Raw genomic sequence first — 15,739 nt, forward strand, 5'->3', positions numbered from 1 at the left:
CGACTTTTTTTCCTCCTTTTGTTTGAGAGATGATAGGATTCAAAAGTAAAACTTTGGATGGGTCATCAAGTGGCAGTGCTGAACTATCAGCAATGGTGCATGAATTAACAACAGAAACACCAGGGTCAACTTCCTTCTATTTCTTGAGCTCCATTGATAGTTCTTGTAGTCTTTGCAGCATTATCAGTTTCCGCAGCTTTATAAACCAACTGATTAGCAACCATTTGAAGTTGAGTAGTTCTCAGTACCTCAGAGTTCTCATGGCCACTTACCAGTCCACGGTCATACTCAGCTCTATACTTATTTTCTCCTTTCATTCACCTCTTAAGAATAAAGTGCTCGGAAATCTCAATATCACGACTCTGAAATACCTTTATGAGGTGTCCACAAGGCATCCCCAGAAACTCAAAAGTTTTGCATTCATAGTTACCTTCTTTTGCCGCTAGGTTGAACTTCACCTTCCATTCACGCTCGTCACTTATAACTCGCGACTTATAAGTGTAGGTTCTGTTGCCGTCATTACATTTTCATCATCATGCAGGACATACTCAGTTTCAGCTAACTCGAATTCTTGCTTGAACCTATTATACACATTCCTTGTATATACACTTGCTGCACTCTTCAAGAGAAAGGAATTACTGCCTACAATCGAATTCGAGCGTTCAGTAATATAATCCTTTTTTTTTCCTCTTTCAACAATCCTCATCAAACACTTATCATTCTTCATTACAAACTCTCTAAGAGTTGTCGTAGATGTGAAAAAGTTCTTGTAAACAGAATTCATGCTTTCAGAACGCCTAGTAGTCGAAGTGCCGGCATAAAAAGTATTCAAGTGATAAATTGGAGCCCATTTGTGTCGAATCTTGTACATCTCTTGAAGCCATTCATTCTCCTCCAACTTAAAACTAGACATCAATTCTGCCCACCTCCTTTCAAACACATCAGGAATAAATATTTGCCGAATACAGTGTTTGAATTCTTTTTTGAATTTTGACCTCCTGTAATAATAATTTGGAAGTTTTTTAGGGAACTTCTTTATAATGTGCCATAGGCAGAATCTGTGTCGAGTATTAGGGAATACCGTACCAACAGCCAGAGTCATAGCTCTATCTTGATCTGTGATAATTGCAGATGGGGCATGTCTGCCTATAGCTCCAAGCCAAGTCTCAAAAACCCACTGAAAAGAATCTTCTGTTTCATCCAAAAGCAGTGCACAACCAAATTGGATTGATTGCATATGGTGGTTAACTCCAGTAAATGGGGCGAATGACATTTCATATACATTCTTATGATATGTGGAGTAAAAAAAAACCACGTCACCAAAATATTGAAACAGTGTACGCAACCGACCATTTACCCAGAAAAAAATTAATGACCATTGCTTCATGATCTATCTGTATTGCATAAAAGAAATTAAGATCTTCTATACTTTTCTTCCTGAAAAACTGAAGCACTGCGGTAGCGTCACCTCTCACCGATTTCTTGTATTCTTTCGAGGGGCCCAAATGGTTCCAACAATCCCTATCATCAAAACCAGTTTGTACTTCGTCAAGTATATCAACAACTTTATTCACAGGTACACCACCATCACAAAATTAGTCAATCAACATCTTAGTTGCAGCAGGCATATTTCTATTAACAGGCATACACATCCTTTTTGCCGGACTAACCAGGTTGTGATTGTGCTCGCAACTAAATTTCATCACGTTCCAGATTCCACTATTTTGCTTTGTCACCCTCATTGAAGTAATGCACCCACATTTAACTGTATTTGTGTTTCTTTTTCAATTATCACTTCTTTCTCAGTTCCATCCACATTCTTATTTTTGCCTCCTCGATCTCTATAAACCCTAAATCGCTCGCAAGTCATTTGACAACTACTAACTTCATCCGAACGAGAAAATGATTTTTCAGAGCTTCAAATTACGGGACTAAATCCAAATGATTTTTCGTAATCTATATAGAATTGTTTTGCAGCCTCAAGAGTTTCAAAACACAATCCCAAACATGGTGACTTCACAATTTCCACTTCCACTTCAAACTCCGAAGGTTGAATAGAGGAAGAAAATGCCGCAGCAGGCTCGGGTACTGCAAATAAATGTGTCCATGTCAAAAATAAAAATAAAACTAACACGACACAATAATACAGTAATGAATTTGTTGGTAGAAATCGAAAATAAAATTGAAACATTAGCTCACTTGAACCATATTCTTCTTGCTCTCCATCTTCATCAATCAATATGGAGTCGTCTATTCCTGCAAATAAGTCATGCAGAATGTTCCATTAGCCAACCACAATCAATAAAATTACCCAATTAAAAACTCCATAATATTCAGTTCCTCAAAATTCAAAATTAACACCAAATTCCCATATCATATAAAAGCCCAATTAAAAAAAACAATGCTGTAAAATCCATATATTTCAATTAAATTTCTTAACAAAAATCCTTAGATATATATAGACTAAGGAAGTTTGCTGCATTCTCAGATGTTAGTTTATTAACACCAAATTCCCATATCATATAAAAGCCCAATTAAAAAAAACAAAATTTAATTTAAAAAAACTTGACAACAAACAATCGAGATGATACTAACTTCCAAAAGTGGCATTGATCATGCAAAGGAAATTGAGTTAAAGATCGAGAAATAGAGAAGAGACATTAAGAGAGTGAACTATCAGCTCGAAATTTATCTCGAAAGAACTCAAAGAAGCACACGAACCGAAGGTGGCCTGATTTTGGAGTGGTGGAGCCAACTGATTTTCAGAGTGAAGAGATAGTGGAGAAGGAAGAGTTTGAGAGGAGTTCTCGATCTAATTTTGGAGATTTTTCGTTTTTTTGTTTTGAAATTTTTTTTCTGAAATTTCGTTTATTTCGTATTTGGCTAATTGAGACAACCCCATATCCGTAGGATTGGAAATAGATCAGTGGCTTGGAGTCATTGTGCCTAGAATGTGGCTACAGTGACTGTGCCTTTATCCCACTACAGTGACTGTGCTTGGAGTCATATATATATATGCTTACAAGTCCTTGTGTTATGTCCTACCTGACCACATCTCCTGCACTTCCTTTTGCCACTTGATTTTTTTTTTCATCTTTTCCTCTTATTTTTTGTTTCTTTGGTCTTCCAGGTTTTCTATTATTGGGAGGAGGTAATACAACATTTGTAGATTTAATCTGATCACAAAGAAGACATTGGAATCAAATATATATATAGGGATAGAGGCACATTCACTGTAGCCACATTCTAGCCACATTATAAATTAATCCAAGCAAAATCGTGGACTTAAAAGTTGAATTAAAGGTTAAATTTTTGTGGAGATGATCTCCCCACTATGGAGAACATGCTCACAAAAATTCAGCTCATTCAAAGAAATCTAACCTTAGAACATACTCACAAAATTTTTGGATGATTAGATGAAAAGCTAAAAAATGAACACTAATTTTTACATGGTTAGACATATCCAAATATTATAATTTTTTGTGAGAATGATCTTCATGGTGGGGAAATCATCTCCACAAAAAACCATGCCTTAATTCATTTGTATATGAAAAATGTGGCTATAATGTGCGCATAAGAATGCGCCTCTATCCCTATATATATATATATATACTAGGTATCACCCGTGCCGTAGGCACGGTTTGTTATGAAGTGTTTTTTATAAGTTTGTGGCAATAATCTTGGTACACCCAAATATTTTCAAATGTGTGGTCTATGTGGGAATTTGTAGACATTTTATTTTGAAGTGGTTATTTATTTTGTGGATACCAGTATGAGGTGGTGTCTCAGACCAAAAAATTATGCTATTTGGTAGTTGGAGCCTTGGAGGTATCTTACAATAAAAAGTTCATGTGGTTATGCAATTTCATTTATTTTTCTAAATGCATCTACTCCTTAAGTTCTTGTTACAAAGCTAAATTGTAATTAACTGAACATTTAAATACTGATATGTGCAAAGTAATTAGATTAGGTCGGACTTGAAAGATAGTTGGGTATGTAAATTGTACATAATCAATATTGTAGGTCTATATACATAAATCATTTTGAGAAAAACAAACAAAAACAATTGAAAATCTATTCCGAAAAAAATTGACATGGGCGATGTCCTCTACCACACCTTCAACACTTTTTGATGAACTTGTTCATAACTTCATATACAGCCATATGAAACATTATTGTCCAATACATCAATCATGGAAAAATGTTAAACAATCACCTCTTTCTTGAGTGATGGACACATAAATATTGATTTTCAAAACAATCTTCTAATCTTCAAAATAAAATTACATTGAGTAGTCTAAGTACACTGTGAGCCATATTCTCAAGTAAAATGACACACTCACATAACCAAACAATAGATATGAATAAACTACTTGATTAAAGCAAAACCTTAGGACTATAAAATGAAGCTTGTTAGTTGTTTTGAAGGCTATCCTTCAGCAAAAACTATAGAGTATTACTTTTCATGAGATAAAATATAGTAATTGCATTTTTGTTTAATTTGTAGCATGGACCTCATTGAAATATTGAATTAGCGGAACCGGTTCTTTTCTTTGCATGTTTTCAAATGTGTTTACTAAAAGTAAAAGACTACATGCCATAATATTGTTACAAACATACAAAATAAAAAACATTCCTGAATTGACCATGGATAAAAAAAACAAAAAAAAATTTATGAAGATTCATCGTGTCTTAATTTTCTTTGGTAACTGAGATATAACAAAGTCTCTTCGCCAAGCAAATGTTGTAACAAAATCAGACTACGACATCGAACAAATGAGTTTACTTCTCAAGTCAGTTATCATACAAAGCCTTTGTTAGATATATCTACCAAAGCTTTGACCCATAACCCTAAATATTCAACCAAAATATTGAGAAGTCATTCCACCATTATTAACTGGTTAATCCCCACGTACTAAAACACCTCTTCTTTAGCACCACTGTAGATCTGGCATGATGTCCATTGGCTCACATAGAACTGGAGCACAGGTCTCGGCTGTTACACCCTCTATTTGATAAATGAAACAATTTTACCCAAGAAAAGATCAAAATTAAGCATTAGTAATAACAAATAATATGTGAAAGTGAGCTAGGAACACTTTCCAACATACTTACCTTTTAATTTCTAGTTGTTAATTTCAAAAGTCAATTAGGAAGTCTAATGAGATCTTGAAACACCAAGTGCACACAGTCCTTTAACAACTCTCCTTGTATGCATCACTTGCAGCTAGAGTTTGGAAAATATACAAAACGACATGGCAACTATATCATAATAAAGAAAAATCAATTGAATGCATATCAACTCGGGGGGTGGTAGGGTGGGCGGTGGTTCTGATCTCCAACCTTTCTTGGTTTTCACTAAAGCATCTGGCATTGCATATACACTCAAAAAGCTATCCATGTCGGTTGGCGATAATACAACCTCCAGTGAATTTGAAACAGCAAAAAAGTGAAACTTAGTTGTCATTTCTTCCAATATACTCGCAAAAAGAGTATATTTAACACCTCGGTGACATGCGGTTTATAAAAGTAAGATGAAGGCATGGAGCACATAGACTGCATCATCAGTTTTCAATATTGACTGACAGTTGAGAACACCACGAGAACAAAAAATCTATGGAAACCATTTATTCCTATAGTGCTCTTTACGAAATGTACGTACGCAAAAAACACAAAACAATATGCATCAGTTTATTAGTATCCAAGTTGAACGATCCAATCTAAAACCATTTCGCAACCTGAAATAAGGCTTGCACAGTTTCATTCAAACTAAAAGAATTGAATTCGAAATGAAAATGAAAACTTACCAAACGTGATTGAATTTGTTGAACTTTCCAAGTGAATTGGAATTGTAGAATTGTATCATTAATAAAAAGAAAATGAATGAAAATAAAACTCTACAAGTACCAAATTTAATTGAATTCTGAAATTAGAGTCAAGATTCGCCCAATGAACAATGACTGATCGAAAAAAGTTCTAAGAAATTGATGAAAATATGAAGACTTAAGCAATGATATTGGAAATTGTAGTTAGGCTATACCTTATAGAACCCTTATGGAGTTCTGGGGGATGGTTACATCAAGTGAATTTGAGAAAATTTGGGAACCCGATCTTGGGAAAGAGAGTGCATGGGGAGTTGGGGTTTTAAACGGGAGTTGTGTTTATATTGAATTGAATGAGAGAGGAAAAAGGATAAATAGAGGAGGGAGTAACGAACGGCTATACTAATGGCAGTCTTGAATAATCCAATTAATTTCCTGGTGAAGAAAAATGAAACTTTGTATTAGTAATGGGGGAGAGTGATAAGAGCCCAAAACTATAGTTTTAACCCCTTAACAATAATACTTTTAGACCAATTATGCGAGTAATAAATAAAAGTTAATGCTAATTACGTGCTTTTATGTATTTCAGGCATTGAAGTCAATTCTATGCAGAAATGTGCCACTTTGGCGATATAAAGGAGCAAAGGGTTGGTTGCTAAAAAGTTCTGGGATTAAAGGCCAAGACTGGCAGAAAACAGCACATAAAAGTCAGCAGAACTTCTGAAGATCGTATCTTTGGACTCAGGCCTCGAAATAGGGCGTACCTTATGTCAAAATGACCGACTCGGAAAGAGCTTTCCAATGGTCCAAACCTTGACCCAATCAGAGGATCAGAAGTGGACAAAAGCCTATTGAAGTCAAAGCCAGCTGAAAAGGGGCCTGTGGACTGAAGAAATTGGGCTTTGGGCTAGATTTTCCGGCCCAAAACATGGACCCTCAGCCCATGCACGAAAATGTGGATCTGGTCTCCTCCATTTTCACACACAAGACTTAGCTCTTAAGTATCAATTAGCTTAGGTTAGAAGGTAGCCATTAGGGTAGCTATTAAAGAATAGCTTCTAGATCTAGTTTTTGAGTTTTGAATTAGTTAATTAATTAGTTTCCATTCCATTAATTAGTTTCATTCCTTGTTTTAGATTAAGTATTTGAATCATTGTTTATCATTGATTAGATAAATAAAATAGTAGTTCTTGTTAAATTCGATTTTGTTATTTAAAATTGTTTAGATCTAATTTTAATTCTTGTTATTCAATGAATTCTTAGTTGTTAATTTAGATTTCAATTATTGTTTAGTTGAATTTAGTAAAGTTAGAATCTTTATATGATGTCTAGTTTTAATTCAATTGGAAATGATAATTTGATGAATCAAGGCTAAACCACCATTAGAGGGGTTTGATGAAGCCTTGATGAAAACTTGATTTTGTTAGCTTAGAATCGTTGTAAGAGTCTATTCCACTCTAGAAGGTCGATGATTCGCCATGAGAATGGGTGGACGTCCTCACATGCTAGTTATGAATTGGTAGAGATGTCATGTATAATTAGGGATTAGAACGACCAATTCTTACCGTAAGAACGTAAAAATTAGATTACAACAATCTATACTAGTTCTTAAGTTGGATTCAAGGTGGATTCAATTCCCCCCTAATTCTTATTCTAGATTCAAACCTTAGTATTCCATAGCATTTCGTAGTATAATTCGTAATTCTCTCATTGACTTTGGTAGGATTGATAGTCGTAGGAAACTTGAATGCTAAAGAACTAGGAGTGGAACTAATCTTCTATTCCAACTCTACTTCAATAGTATCGAGAGTAGAAATCTTTGATAAGTCTAGTATAAGTTCAGTTTTTAGTTTTACTTTCGTTTAGAGTTTCATCACTTTATTCATTAGTAAAACTATTCATTTTACTATTACCAAATGGCGCCGCTACCATCTTAGTTGCCTTTAGCATTATTTTCTTTAGAATTGTTAATTTTCCAAAGTCCCATAACCCACCCACCCTTGTTTGATTCTCACTGTGGTTGTCCATTTCAGCACTGAAAATTTTCCTCGAAACATTACACGGGCTATGACGGTATACAGGTAGGCATCATTGGGCGACGACCCGCGAGTGCACGGAACTCCACTCTTTTGGCCGGACCAGCGCGCTTTGCCAAGGCAAAACACGGCGCCCCCCCTGGCGGCGCTGGACCTCGAGGTTTTCCCTTAGCTACTTGCAAGGCACCCACCAAGGCTAAATTGGAACGCGCCCTGCGCCCAAGAGCCTGGAACTCAAGCTCAAACTCGAAAGCTTACTTGCGCTCTACTTAGGCCTATTTCGAAGCTACACCGCCCTCTGCTGAAACTGCCCGATTTCCACAAGTTTGTTTCAAATTTCCATTTCTTCATAGTGTCAGTGTTTTAACTTGTTATACACACTGAGCACGCGTAAACAAGACGCTATTTATAAGCGAAGCAAGGAGGCATTCAGGTACTCTTTTCTTCCACACCTCGCATCTCCTATTAGAGGTTCATACTAGCATATCAGGATTATTTGGAGTGTTGTTGTGTTCGTTAAGATTGACTTAGCCTTGCATGAGATTAAGGTTAGGCTGAAGAAAAATGCCTAACGTAATCAACCGGCAACGTCAACAAACACGCCTTTCTAGTATATCATTGACTACACCTCTAACTAATATACCACACACACCACCTAAAGTAATGGCTGAAGAAAGAGAGTCTCCTCTCTTTGACTTTTACAAAGCCTTGAACGATAGCCCTAAATCTTGCATCGTTCTATCAGACCCAGTGGGGGATTTCTGAATCCCCCCAAATATATTTAATTTGTTACCCATTTTTCATAGGTTAGACCATGAAAAGCCTTATCAGCACATGTGTAGGATTGACCAAGTCCTTACTACATTCCACCATCCTACAGTTGGTGCTGAACAAATTAAACTGAGGGTATTTCCCTTCACTTTAGCCGATAAGGTGGCGTCTTGGCTAACTGCCCAAGCGCCAAATTCTGTGGACTCGTAGGCTAAACTTGTTCAACTATTTATGGAACATTTTTACCCACCACTGAAGACCGATGAAATGCTTTCCAAGATTCATTTCTTTCGATAGAATCCTCATGAATTATTTTCAGAGGCTTGGAATCGTTTCACCGATCTACTTATAGAGTGTCCATACCATAACCTCGCGAAAGACACGCTAGTTCGTGCCTTTTTTAAGGGATTGTTACACCACCACAAAGAGGTGTTTGACATAATGAATTGGGGTAGTTTCCTAAGTAAGGGAGCTTCAGAGGCTTATAAATTTTTAGAAGATCAAACTAAGCGTAATAATAACTGGGGGGATAGTGACGATATCTCCCGCAACGCTAGTTCTTCTCCAACAGTAAAGGCCACTGGTACGTTTGAGATGAAACCCGGTCCGAAACTTAAAAATTTAATCGAATCTCTAACTAAAAAGGTAGAAGCTATTTCTGTTCAACAAACGCCTATCCCGATCATAAATGTCAACTCCAATCCATGTAATTTCTGTTTGAGTCCAGAGCATCCCGACTCCTATTGTCCTCTCGCCTATGAACAACAATAGTCACAACAAGATAATGTTTGCTCGATTAATAGTTTTCCTATTCCTAACACCCCTTGGAGACAACATCCCAACTTCAGTTGGAGAAATAATCAACAAGTAACACCTCCAGGGTTTAATAATCAAAATGTTAGGCAAGCAAACAATTATAACCAAGCTCCACTATGAGAAAGACAAGGTCAGGGTAATTATAATAATTATAACAACTAAGTGCAACCACGACAAGGTCAAGCACAAGGTCAGGGTAATTATAATAATTATAACAATAATAATTATAATGCTAATAGAGGTATCATTTCGGTAAATAATAACTATCAAAATCCACCCATTAATAATCAAAGTGACATAGTTCCTATCACACAACCTATAGCTAACACTCTTCCACAACTGGATCATTTCGATACCTTTATGCAATCTCAATAAAAGATTTTACAAGCCATCCAACTTTCCTTATATCAGTTAGCTCAAGAGAAAGTGCAACCCAAAGGTGTGTTTCCAGGACAAGCGATAGCTAATCCTAAAACAACAAACACAACCTTTGAGATAAATGGTAATACTAGTACGGAAAATGAAAACGTAGGTGAGCTAAATGCCATCTCCACTCTCTGTTCTGGGAGAGTGGTTGATAACAAAGTAACTATGCCTATAGTTACCCCACCAGTTGTCCCTACACCGGAGATTGTACTAGATACCGTAATAGAAACTGAAGAGCCTACCCCTGTAGAGGTACCAGTTAAACCACAACCTAAGAAACAGAAAGCAAAAGTTAGACATCCAGTTGATCCATACGCTAAATATAGAGAGAAACCACCGTTTCCCCAGAAATTAGCTATGTTAAACAAGGATACAAACTTCGATGAGATTAGGGAAGTTTTTAAAAATCTAATGATAAACTTACCTTTTCTGGACGCAATTAAAAAATTACCTCACCATGCTAAGTTTCTCAAAAAGTTGTGCACTAAAAGGCGTAAGACAAATATTCCTAAAGACGCCTTTTTAACTGAATAGTTTCCAACTTTAACGGAACACAATGGAATCGTTAAGTACAAGGACCCTGGTCGTCCTACTGTACAATGCACCTTACGAGATTCCCACACGACGACCGCTTTACTAGACCTGGGGGCAAGTGTTAACTTACTCCCGTATTATCTATACAAACAAATAAGTCTACAAGAGATGCAACCTACTAAAATGACATTGCAATTATCGGATCGATCAATTAAGTACCCTAAAGGTGTGGTTGAAAATATGCTTGTTAAGGTCCAGGATTTCTACTATCCTGCTGATTTTGTTATCCTCGATATAAAAGTCGCTAACGACTCTGTTCTGATCATTTTAGGGCGTCCCTTCTTGGCGACTCCCAACGCGCTTATAAACTGTCGCGATGGGTGGATGTCTTTGTCTTTTGGCCATCTTTTGGTTGAGGTAAATGTTTTTAAAATGATGAAACAGTTACCAGATTCGTCTATAGATTGAGAGATTAGCATGATCGAGAGCTTAGCTCAAGATTACTTTAATAACATATTTCCAGAAAACCATATGCATAAATTCCTTTCTTTTAGAAGTTCAGATTTTATCGATGACTCCTACATAGAGGAAGTCAACACCATCTTCGAGTCTACACAAATCGTAGACCCTTCGATTGCTCCATATACAGAGTTTGAAGACCTGCTACCTAAGCAAGTATTCATTACTCAAGATGAGGACCCTCCAAAAGCATTTATCGATATTCCTCCCACGCCGGTGCTTAAACCTCTTCCTCCTGAGTTAAAGTATATTTAACTTGATCCGGATGGTAGTCATCCGGTAATTATATCTTCTCTATTATCTAAAGAGAAAAAGACACGGTTGATCAAGGTGATTAGGGAACATCGTTGTCACACCCCGAATTTCGACAGAATTCGGAAAAACATTATTTGTTCCCGACTCTTCGATCTTCGAGGTGTGACGCACTCTTAACTTCCAAAAACCCATAAACAGTTTTAAATATGCGGATAATTAAAAAACCAATAAAAATTTCAATTAAACAAATGTCCTCTTTATTACAAAAATTTACAACTAAGATTAGATTACAAATCTCTTTTCAATAACTCCTTATTTAAAATTACAAATGAAAGTACAATTACATTGTCTAGACTGAAAATCTATATCACCTTAAGGGAAAACAAAATACATCCTGAAATGCAATGCTAACACAAACCACAAGCAGTAGCCAACCTTCTTCAACACTAAACCTGTCAAAACTTATCAACTATGTTCATTGAATGAACACACCCGATAAGCAAACATGCAAATCGGGTCAACATTATAAAAATGCTGGTGTGAGTAGCCCTAAAATACAACATATAATTATACATATATATACACAAATCCATAATGCGTAGTTAGTTCCTCCATCGAGGCTTTTAACTTTTAACGACTAATACAACATCCTTAAGTTCAATAACTAAAGGCGGGGTAGTTCCTCCATCGAGGCCTTTAACTTCCCACTAACCACACAACAAACTATACACATAATAAATAAGGCATGTAGTTCCTCCATCGAGGTTTTAGATTCTAACTAAACAAATAACCAACCAAGCATGTTACCATAATTAGATTATTTAAGGCTTTCTTTGCGTGTCCCTAAAATCACGCCGTATCTATGTCTTACCTAGTTTCCCTGGCTACCACAATCGCTACCCGCCGAACATGTACATCCACATGCCTCCCTTACATAATGAACCACTCCGATGCGTAACCACTGGCGGCGGGATGCCGCGACACGGGTAAATCCTCACACGGAAGCAATTATGTAAGTAATTCCACTATTCGACATAAAATATCGTGCATCATCGTTCTATTTTGCGAACGGAATAATCAAGCCACTATTCGCTCGCCGGAGGGCCATTCAAATTTTATCAAACGGGAGGGCCAATCACATTACTTACGCCCGAAGGCCATTCAGATTAATCGAACGCGGTAAGGGTCACCAAGGCCATTCAGATTAATCAAACGCCCGAAGGGCCAATCACATGAGTTGTGGTAGCTAGGTTCTAGGATTTTCGTTACGTAATTTATTCAAGTGTCATACATTAATGACTCATAATAAATCCACTATATCACGTGCAGGTCAATTACCTTATTGCACTAAGCCATAATATTTAGAAATATCTCAATTATATCTCATAACCACTTTCATACTTTCACGTGCCAATATATTATTGCACTACACCACACTCCCGGGGGAAATATTCACAAATACTATGCTACCTCATAGTAGCATCTCACATATATAATAATAGAGCGGTTATACATTTATTTCTCCAAAACTATTGCATTCTATATATATCCCAACATATTATATAATATTACAATATCCACGTCAAATCTTAATTAGATAATGACCACCAAATTTATACAATTTTACAACATCAAATGTAGCACAACTAAACAGTCCACAGTCCACAATCAAAGCCCAATATATATATGTTTTACATACTACTCACGTCAAATCTTAATTAGATAATGACAAACAACGTTATATAATGTTCGACAATATTTTATTATTATATTTGTCCATATAATCAAATGTGTGAAAAACTGGAAAAGTCCACATTCCACAGTCAACGGTCAAAGGTCAAAGTCAACGGTCAAAGTCAAAGTCAAAGGTCAACTGTCAAAGTCAAACTGGCATGGTCAAAGTCAAAGTCCAATGTCAACGGTCAATGGTCAATGGTCAATGGTCACAGTCGACACGTCATGGTCGAAGTCAAAGTCAACATGTCATGGTCAAAGTCAAACTGTCGTTTCCATGTTCGACAGGTTCAGGGTCATAGCCATGGTTCATGGCTAAGGGCAAAGGTTCATGGCTCATGGCTAAAGGTAATGGTTCGGACCCAACTGGCCAAACCCAAACCTTAGAACCCGAAATCTAAACATAGAAAGACCCAAAAAGATCTATTTTAAGTCCTATGGACTGGCCCCAAGCAATATTAGAAACGGGCCCAAAAACTTATACTGAACTGGCCCAAAACACAACTGAGTTCGGCCCGAAAACAAACAAAGAAAACTGTCACAAAAATTAACTTAAACTAGGCCCAAACTAAACTTAATATGAAACTGGTCCGAAACAAAAGATTAATCCGGCCCAATAACTAACTAGTGTTTAGGCCCAAAAACTGAAACTGAACTGGCCCATAACAACTAATTAGTTTGGCCCAAATCCGGAATAGAACTCGGCCCACAACTAACACTAAACCGGTCCCCAAAACTTAATTAAATTGGGCCCAAAGAAAAACAGCTAAGGCCCAAGCCCAAAATCGGTCAACAGTTCACCTTCTTCCCCAAACTTCTCTCCTCCACCACCACCAAAACCGACCACCACAAATTCTAATCGCCTACCCATTCCAACCTAGCGGTTTGACTCATGAAAACGAAAACCCCCAATGTTAGTAAATCCAAACTCTTCTCAACCTAGATCTAAAATTTTCGGCTGCCATTAATGGCTCTTCCACCTCCACTCGACAGCCCCAACCATCCCCACTACCACCAAACATCAAACTCCCAACCCACCATACCAAAACAATCAACAAAACAATCAAAAACATTTAAAAAAATGAATTACTGGAGGACGTCTGGGCGTGCCGCCATTGATGGCGTCAACCACCTCCGACAGCCCTCACACAACTCCAACATCCACAACCAACAATCAAGTTCCAACCAAAACCCAAATAACAAGTTTAATTTAAACTGGCGATTTCTGGCCGCCATTAACAGTACGGTTTCAAAACAAAGATTGGGCGCTTCCTCGCGACGCCATTAGCGCCTGTTCAGAGCGTGAACAGAGCTACAACAGTTCAAAACAACAACTACAATAGTATTTAAGTTCAAAGCCCACGCCGCCATTAACGCTCTGTTGAGCTTTCGACAGTTTAAGTTCAGAGTATCACAGTTCAACAGTTTAATTACAAATCCGAAAATTAACAAAATTTAATAAAACAAATGGCACGAAGTCTAATACAACAGGATAATGAACAGTATAAAAAACCGAAATAGTATACGCCGATATATGTAAACTAAAAATCCGGTGAAATAGCAAAATAGCTACTCACCTATATTAACAGCTCGACGAATCCTCCTAGCCCGATTCGTCGCGCTCCAACCTCCAGAAATCCAGCTTTCATCTTTGCCTCCATTTTTAATATTTTATTATTCTCTTAACCCTATTTTCCAGAACAATGTGTTTATATATTTGGGTTCGAAACCCAAGCCCAACACAGACTCGGGCCCATAAACCAGGCCCACATATCCAAATCCAATCCAGCTGATTTTTAAATAAATAAATAAATAAATAATAAATATGTATTTTAAATACGGGCGTTACAATCGTTCTACGATTGGTTGGTCCCTAGCCAACATTAATGGAATTGACCCTAATGTGTGCAATCATCGTATCCATTTAGAGGATAACGCAAAGACTTCCTGCAAACCTCAGCGTCATTTAAACCCTGCCATGAAAGAAGTGGTCAGGGAAAAGGTCTTATGGTTACTCGATGCAGGTATCATATACCCAATCTCTGATAGCGAATGGGTAAGTCCCATTCATGTAGTTCCAAAGAAATCAGGGATTACCATGGTACATAATGCCAAGGGTGAATATGTTGCCACGCATGGCCCTATGAAATGAAGGATCTGTATTGATTACAGACGTTTAAATGCCATGACACGGAAGGATCATTTTCCTTTACCCTTTATAGATCAGATGCTTAAACGTCTAGCTGGTCATGCTTTTTATTGTTTTTTGGATGGCTACTCTGGCTATTTCCAAATTATTATTGATATTGATGACCAAGAAAAGACTACCTTCACATGTCCTTTTGGAACATACGCCTATAAACGAATGCCTTTTGGCCTTTGTAATGCTCCTGATACCTTCCAGCGGTGTATGCTTCATATATTTAGTGACATGGTAGAGCGTTTCATGGAAGTGTTCATGGATGATTTTTCTATCTATGGAGACTCTTTCACTAAATGCCTGTCTAACCTATCTAAAGTTTTAACATGATGTGAAGAGAAGAGTCTCGTTTTAAATTGGGAAAAATGTCACTTCATGGGGAAAAAAGGCATAGTACTAGGTCACATCGTATCTAGTGATGCCATTGAAGTAGATAAGGCCAAACTAGATAAGATAGCGACTTTACCTATACCACGGACTGTCTATGATATTAGAGCCTTTCTAGGCCATGCATGTTTTTATAGGCGTTTTATCAAAGATTTTTCGAAAATAGCTAGACCCTTAACTAATCTGCTTTTAAAGGAGGCCATCTTTAATTTTAATTTTAACTGTAAACAAGCTTTTGA

The 15,739-nt window shown here is 37.0% G+C and overlaps 1 pseudogene; it reads right to left on the bottom strand.

Moving 5' to 3' along the window:
• Window positions 1-478: 478 nt before the first annotated feature.
• On the bottom strand, window positions 479-1,273 carry LOC147481333 (protein FAR1-RELATED SEQUENCE 5 pseudogene; annotated as a pseudogene).
• Between the last annotated feature and the right edge of the window lie 14,466 nt (window positions 1,274-15,739).

This window comes from Coptis chinensis, chromosome 8 (genome assembly GCF_015680905.1).
Source record: "Coptis chinensis isolate HL-2020 chromosome 8, ASM1568090v1, whole genome shotgun sequence".
Lineage (NCBI taxonomy): Eukaryota > Viridiplantae > Streptophyta > Magnoliopsida > Ranunculales > Ranunculaceae > Coptis > Coptis chinensis.